At 40.8% G+C, this 7,848-nt stretch overlaps 1 protein-coding gene across 1 annotated transcript in view; it reads left to right on the forward strand.

Annotated features, from left to right (window-relative positions):
- LOC116950467 (uncharacterized) overlaps positions 1 to 7,848 on the forward strand; it is a 38,524-nt gene that overhangs the window by 20,774 nt on the left and 9,902 nt on the right. The gene's annotated exons all lie outside the window — the stretch shown is intronic.

Genomic DNA, 7,848 nt, shown 5'->3' on the forward strand with positions numbered 1-7,848 from the left:
TGGTGAGACACTGCCTCACCAACACTTACATTCACCTGGAATGGAACATTCTACAAATAAGTTGACGGCACCCCAATGGGATCTCCCTTATCTCTAGTTGTAGCCAATGTTTTAATGGACATTTTTGAGACAGATGCCATCCAGGCATCCACTCTACGCCCGTCCTTGTGGAAGAGATACGTAGATGACAAGTTCATCATCTGGCCACATTGCCGACCGGCTCTGGGTCAATTCCTCAACCACATCAATTCCATACACCCAGCCATAAAATCCACCATGGAGGTGGAAGCTACCATTCTTGGATGTTTTAATCGAAAAGAGACCAGATGGCTCAATAGGACACTGTCTACAGGAAAGCCACCCATACGGATGCATATCTAAAACCAGATTCCCACCACCATCCATCCCAGAATAATTTCCTCATCAAAACTCTACACCATAGAGCTCGATGTATTTCCGACCATGATCACCTAGCCAGTGAATTGGAACACGTACACCAAGCTCTCAAGATAAATGGATATTCAGACTACACAATATGTAAAGCTATCACCCCAACCACTGGGAAAGAACCATCTGAGGACCCAATCAAAACCATCACATTGCCATACATAGCAGGGGTCACCAAAAATATTTATAAAATCATGGCAAACACAAGATACAGGTTCGATTTCACACAGTACGTAAAATTATTTATCTGATCCCATATGTGAAGGATGTGATCCCTGACATGCAATACCCCGGCGTTTATAAACTAAGCTGTGTCTGCGGCAGAAGTAACATTGGGGAAACTAAGCGACATGTCTCGGACCGTGCTAGTGAACATAAGGCAGATCTGAAAGACGGTAGGACCAATATCTCGGCCGTGGCTGACATTGTTTTAATACGGTGGGCTCACACGAACTTGATTTCTCTAAGACGACAGTACTTTGCAAACCCACTGGCTATCAACAAAGAATCGTTTATGAAGACATTCATATATAAAGACGGACACAATCGCAACCGAGAAGATGGTAACAAACTTAGCAATCATTGGAAGGACGTTTTCAACCAGTTCAAGTTATAACAGGCTGTGATGTTTCCATCTTGCCACCTTCCGATGTTAGTTGTTATTTTCGGCTTTCCGATTTTACATTAGCAGGTTAAATTTCTCACTAACACAGCCAACTTCGCACGCAGACCTAAAGGTGGTGGCGGCTCTACGATCTTCCAATAACACGCTAATCTCTCACATTAACATGCTAATCTCTCACATTAACATGCTAATCTCTCACATTAACATGCTAATCTCTCAAATTTACATGCTAATCTCTCACATTAACATGCTAATCTCTCACATTAACATGCTAATCTCTCACATTAACATGCTAATCTCTCACATTAACATGCTAATCTCTCACATTAACATGTTAATCTCTCACAATAACATGATAATCTCTCACATTAACATAATAATCTCTCACATTAACATGCTAACCTCTCACATTAACATGATAATCTCTCACATCAACATGCTAATCTCTCACATGAACATGCTAACCTCTCACATTAACATGTTAATCTCTCACATTAACATGTTAATCTCTCACATTAACATGCTAATCTCTCACATGAACATGTTAATCTCTCACATTAACATGTGAATCTCTCACATTAACATGCTAACCTCTCACATTAACGTGATAATCTCTCACATTAACATGTTAATCTCTCACATTAACACGCTAATCTCTCACATTAACGTGATAATCTCTCACATTAACGTGATAATCTCTCACATTAACATGCTAACCTCTCACATTAACGTGATAATCTCTCACATTAACGTGATAATCTCTCACATTAACATGTTAATCTCTCACATTAACATGTTAATCTCTCACATTAACATGTTAATCTCTCACATTAACGTGATAATCTCTCACATTAACATGTTAATCTCTCACATTAACATGTTAATCTCTCACATTAACGTGATAATCTCTCACATTAACGTGATAATCTCTCAAATTAACGTGATAATCTCTCACATTATCATGCTAATCTGTCACATTAACATGTTAATCTCTCACATTAACATGTTAATCTCTCACATGAACGTGTTAATCTCTCACATTAACGTGTTAATCTCTCACATTAACGTGATAATCTCTCACATTAACATGTTAATCTCTCACATTAACATGTTAATCTCTCACATGAACGTGATAATCTCTCACATTAACATGCTAATCTCTCACATTAACATGTTAATCTCTCACATTAACATGTTAATCTCTCACATTAACATGTTAATCTCTCACATTAACATGTTAATCTCTCACATTAACATGTTAATCTCTCACATTAACGCGATAATCTCTCACATTAACGTGATAATCTCTCACATTAACATGTTAATCTCTCACATTAACATGTTAATCTCTCACATTAACATGTTAATCTCTCACATTAACGCGATAATCTCTCACATTAACATGTTAATCTCTCACATTAACATGTTAATCTCTCACATTAACATGTTAATCTCTCACATTAACGCGATAATCTCTCACATTAACATGTTAATCTCTCACATTAACATGTTAATCTCTCACATTAACATGTTAATCTCTCACATTAACATGATAATCTCTCATATTAACGTGATAATCTCTCGCATTAACATGCTAATCTCTCACATTAACATGTTAATATCTCACATTAACATGTTAATCTCTCACATTAACGTGTTAATCTCTCACATTAACGTGATAATCTCTCACATTAACGTGATAATCTCTCACATTAACATGCTAATCTCTCACATTAACATGTTAATCTCTCACATTAACATGTTAATCTCTCACATTAACATGCTAATCTCTCACATTAACATGTTAATCTCTCACATTAACGTGATAATCTCTCACATTAACGTGATAATCTCTCACATTAACATGTTAATCTCTCACATTAACATGTCAATCTCTCACATTAACATGTTAATCTCTCACATTAACATGTCAATCTCTCACATTAACATGTTAATCTCTCACATTAACATGTTAATCTCTCACATTAACATGTTAATCTCTCACATTAACATGCCAATCTCTCGCATTAACATGTTAATCTCTCACATTAACATGTCAATCTCTCACATTAACGTGATAATCTCTCACATTAACATGTTAATCTCTCACATTAACATGTTAATCTCTCACATTAACATGCCAATCTCTCACATTAACATGTTAATCTCTCACATTAACATGTCAATCTCTCACATTAACATGTTAATCTCTCACATTAACGTGATAATCTCTCACATTAACATGTTAATCTCTCACATTAACATGTCAATCTCTCACATTAACATGTTAATCTCTCACATTAACATGTTAATCTCTCACATTAACATGTTAATCTCTCACATTAACATGTTAATCTCTCACATTAACATGTCAATCTCTCACATTAACGTGATAATCTCTCACATTAACATGTTAATCTCTCACATTAACATGCCAATCTCTCACATTAACATGTTAATCTCTCACATTAACATGTCAATCTCTCACATTAACATGTTAATCTCTCACATTAACGTGATAATCTCTCACATTAACATGTTAATCTCTCACATTAACATGTCAATCTCTCACATTAACATGTTAATCTCTCACATTAACATGCCAATCTCTCACATTAACATGTTAATCTCTCACATTAACATGCCAATCTCTCACATTAACATGTTAATCTCTCACATTAACATGTCAATCTCTCACATTAACGTGATAATCTCTCACATTAACATGTTAATCTCTCACATTAACATGTTAATCTCTCACATTAACATGTCAATCTCTCACATTAACATGTTAATCTCTCACATTAACATGTCAATCTCTCACATTAACATGTTAATCTCTCACATTAACATGCCAATCTCTCACATTAACGTGATAATCTCTCACATTAACATGCTAATCTCTCTCATTAACATGCTAATCTCTCACATTAACATGTTAATCTCTCACATTAACATGTTAATCTCTCACATTAACGTGCTAATTTTCACCTGGCATCCCTTTGGAAAACCCACCACCGTCTCGGTCGCTGCCCACCACTCACATTCTCATTGGCTGCTGACATTTGGGCTACGCCCATTTCAAATCTTTTATAAACAATTTGCCTTTAGAAGCTAACCCCCTTTCACGATGACGACCGCTTGTGTTGTGATCGAAACGTCGTAGTTTCTTTGAACCTATCTACGTGACTTTACCGAAAGACTCAAAGAATAATAATGAGAATGGTGGTGGGGACAGTGGTTACGCGTCCTCTACGTACGGCCACTTTTTTTACCGTGATCCATTCTGGAGTGGATGTGAGGCCACGAGACGTAGCGTGGCAGCGCTGGGCCCTCTGAGCCCTGGTGGTCAAATCTTGCGCTATCGCTACTTGCGTGACGTGAACACGCGCTGCGGGTATTGCGCAGCAATTTGTCTTGACGTGGATTTATTTGAACAGCTGCATGATGCAAAGTCAGACTCTTGTCGCAAACAATTCCGTGGAACTATTTGCAGCGAAGAAGAGATCGTCGGTCCACGACTCTTCACGCTCTCTCGCGTGGTGATGGGTGGTGGTGGTGGTGCACGTATACATTGGATAATGCACCTCATTCCCATCTCTCGCTCTTCGCATTGTAAATACGAGGATGTTTTATACATCCTGTCAGCCACATCCTTCTGGGAGATATGGGGAGGAGGCTTATTATCTGATTGTTTATTTTGTTATTTATATTCTCCACAACTATGCCAATGATTTATTTGTGTGATCTATAGTTTCGCATAAGAACTAAGATGCGCATCTAACGGAGAGGGTCCTTGCCTATAGGCATCTGGCAGTCCACCAACATTGGCTCAAACAAGCCCAACACTGAATGCCAATACTAATCCAGTGTTTGCTTGTTTGTTTTGAACTTATTCTTCAGAAATTATGCATTCCCAGAAGGCCGTGCGGCTGATGAAAATGTGCAATAATTGTCTTTATTTGTTATGAGGTGCGAATGAGGCGCGTTGTCTGCTTATGTTTGTTGTTAGTTATTCTCCAGAGCGATGTGAATGATTGTTTTCGGTACATTGTTCCAGTTATTCTGCACAAGTCATAGGAGCCAGCGAAATGCAAAGTAGTCTCTACGTTAGATCAAATAACATTACATGGAAGCATCTTCAGACGGAATCGGATTGTATATATACCAAATCCATTTTTCATTTGATATATTCATGAATAACTGGAATTGTCACATGCCATGTTGTTTACTAAAATACAGTTTGTGATGAGATACATTTAATCATTATGTGAACGTAATCACAGGTCAAGATGAAAAACAAAAAACCGGAGCCTTTGCCACAAAAATATCTCTCTCCATTCGTAACATCGTTATTAACATCATTCGTAACATCTGCCCCATTACCCTCCCCCTCACAGCTGGCTTAGGTCAAGTCAAGCGATTTCTGCTCAAATGAGCATCGAGTCGGTACTCATTTCCCACTTACAGCCCTGAGTCACTGCTGGAAATTCCGCATTTTTATGGCTGGGGTGAGTCTATCCATCGAGCAACAACTGTGGACTTCCCCACAAAGTGGTACTAGTTTGACATGTAGGCTTTCGCGACCAATATTATTCATAATAAAGGTTTTTGGGTTAGATCGCGTTTATTTATAAATGTGTCGTAACCCTCCACCACCCGACACGGCCAATCAGCAAAAAAAGTGTCACGTTGACAAAAGACAAATAATTCACTACTTTAGCCCACCGGTGTGTTGATTCACTCTTCAACACACCGGTGGGCTAAAGTAGTGAATTATTTGTCTTTTGTCAACGTGACACTTTTTTGCTGATTGGCCGTGTCGGATGGTGGAGGGTTACGACACATTTATAAATAAACGCGATCTAACCCAAAAACCTTTATTATGAAAGTGGTACTAATTTGATCGATCTTGGAGGGATGATGGTTTGAGTCAACCCCAAAATAGGATTTTATTTTCCAGCCTCTCGCTCTGCCACTGAGCCACCCGGCTGGATAAGTTCGACTTTGGCACCCTGGGATCTCATCACTGGGAAATTGTCTTCTTCCACCACGGTGCCATCCCCTCACGTCTTCAGAATGTTCCATAATTCCCACGAACGTGGCAGCCGAGTCGATTTCAAATTCCAGCCGATACCCTCCAACAGCCCTCATTCACCATTGCGTTGAAACGGAACGCGGCCAGACAAAGCCAACGTTTGGCGATTGTTTTGCAAGACGTCCCATTCCTAGCTCACCATAGCAAAGCGCACATGCAAAGATCAATACCCACCACGTCGCCCTACAGAACGTGGGGGAGGGGTAAGTGCTTTCAGCGAGCACCGATAGGGTCCCGAACGGTGCCCGACGTTGTGACCTGGGCAGTATTCCGCCCGGCTACCTTTGTCTCCCCGGTGCTGATGTTTACAGAACACACCAGGTACTCATTTAAGGGAAGGTCGACCTAGAGGGGGCCTAGGACTGGTTCAGATATTCAATCTGATGGTGGTCACCAAGTTAACAGCGCAGTTCGCTAACCACCGTACTTCTGCTCCCCACATGCACGTGCAGAGACACTCGTAGGTGTGAGTCACGTGGATCGGTCTCAGGTTGGTACGCTCCAGGGATTGTCTTGATGCTGTGGTGGATCGTGTGCTCCATCTCACTCTCATGCTTTAGGAACGAAATAAATATGCTTGGTGAATATTGTTGTGGTAATGGCATGACAGTTTTACTAAAATCACGCACCTATTCACAGGTTCTGGACGTGTGCCGCGGCTACATGGGACGATACGGTAGCAGAGGAGAACAGGGTGTTCGTTATTTGTATCTGATAAATAGTTGATTCAGCAATGTGATGTGCACACGAGAGTAGTATTTCAGTTATATTATTCAAATATTTAATCTGTAAAATGCGTTCAGAAGGAACGCCTCAATTGCGAAGGTGTCCAGGCCAATGGGCGGAGCTGGATTGAGTCGCCACCCACGGGGCCAATATTCCGGAGCGTCGCGATGCCAAGCGACGTGTGGCCTTCTCGAGTGGAGGTTGGGGAGAGTTGAAGTGGGAGAGAGAATCAAAGGCACATTCGTGCTTTCCATTTAATTGGCCAAAGATTGCTGACACAATTAGCACTTCGGGTTTTTTTCTGAAAGATTTTTTTCTTCCCATTTGGCGAATGTTCACTGCAGAGTCGGCTACCAGACAAACAGCGGGAAATTAATTGCGTCCAAAGGGAAAACCCCGAATTAAATTCAAATTTGAGCAGAAAAATGTTGCCGTCCACGGTGCCGCCCCAATTTGCATAATAGATTTCGTCGGAAATGCACAGAAAAGGATCAATCATTCAGTTAAGCGTGCTGGGTGCACTTGACTTGAGCACACAGGAAAATGTGGGCCGGCTCATTTTGCTAATCAGTGTGCAGTTTAATTAATCCCCCGTACCTGTGTGAGGAGCAATTTCCATGGAAATCGATCCCTGAGCTCATAAAACTGAAGCCTCATGCTCCTGGCCGAGGCTGCACTCGTGGAATATTAATGGCAGAGGCACAAGGAGGCTGCTTTAATTGCCTGACCTTAGCTGAAGGTTGCTGCTGACGCAGCAGACCCCAGCACAGGCATTGAGAGTTCCTGCCGGCCGAGCAGCATCCCACAGCTCACACACAGTCGCCATGTCTGTAATGGAGCACCTACTTCCTCACTGCACCGGATAGAGTTCAGAGTACAGCAGCAGTCGGGGTGATGGATGATCCCAGCACTCGTTCGCTCCAGTCAATCGTTCACTCGCCGGCGCGGTCAG

This window comes from Petromyzon marinus, chromosome 39 (genome assembly GCF_048934315.1).
Source record: "Petromyzon marinus isolate PM22_M1 ecotype Great Lakes invasive population chromosome 39, UKy_Petmar_22M1.pri1.0, whole genome shotgun sequence".
Classification (NCBI taxonomy): Eukaryota; Metazoa; Chordata; class Hyperoartia; order Petromyzontiformes; family Petromyzontidae; genus Petromyzon; species Petromyzon marinus.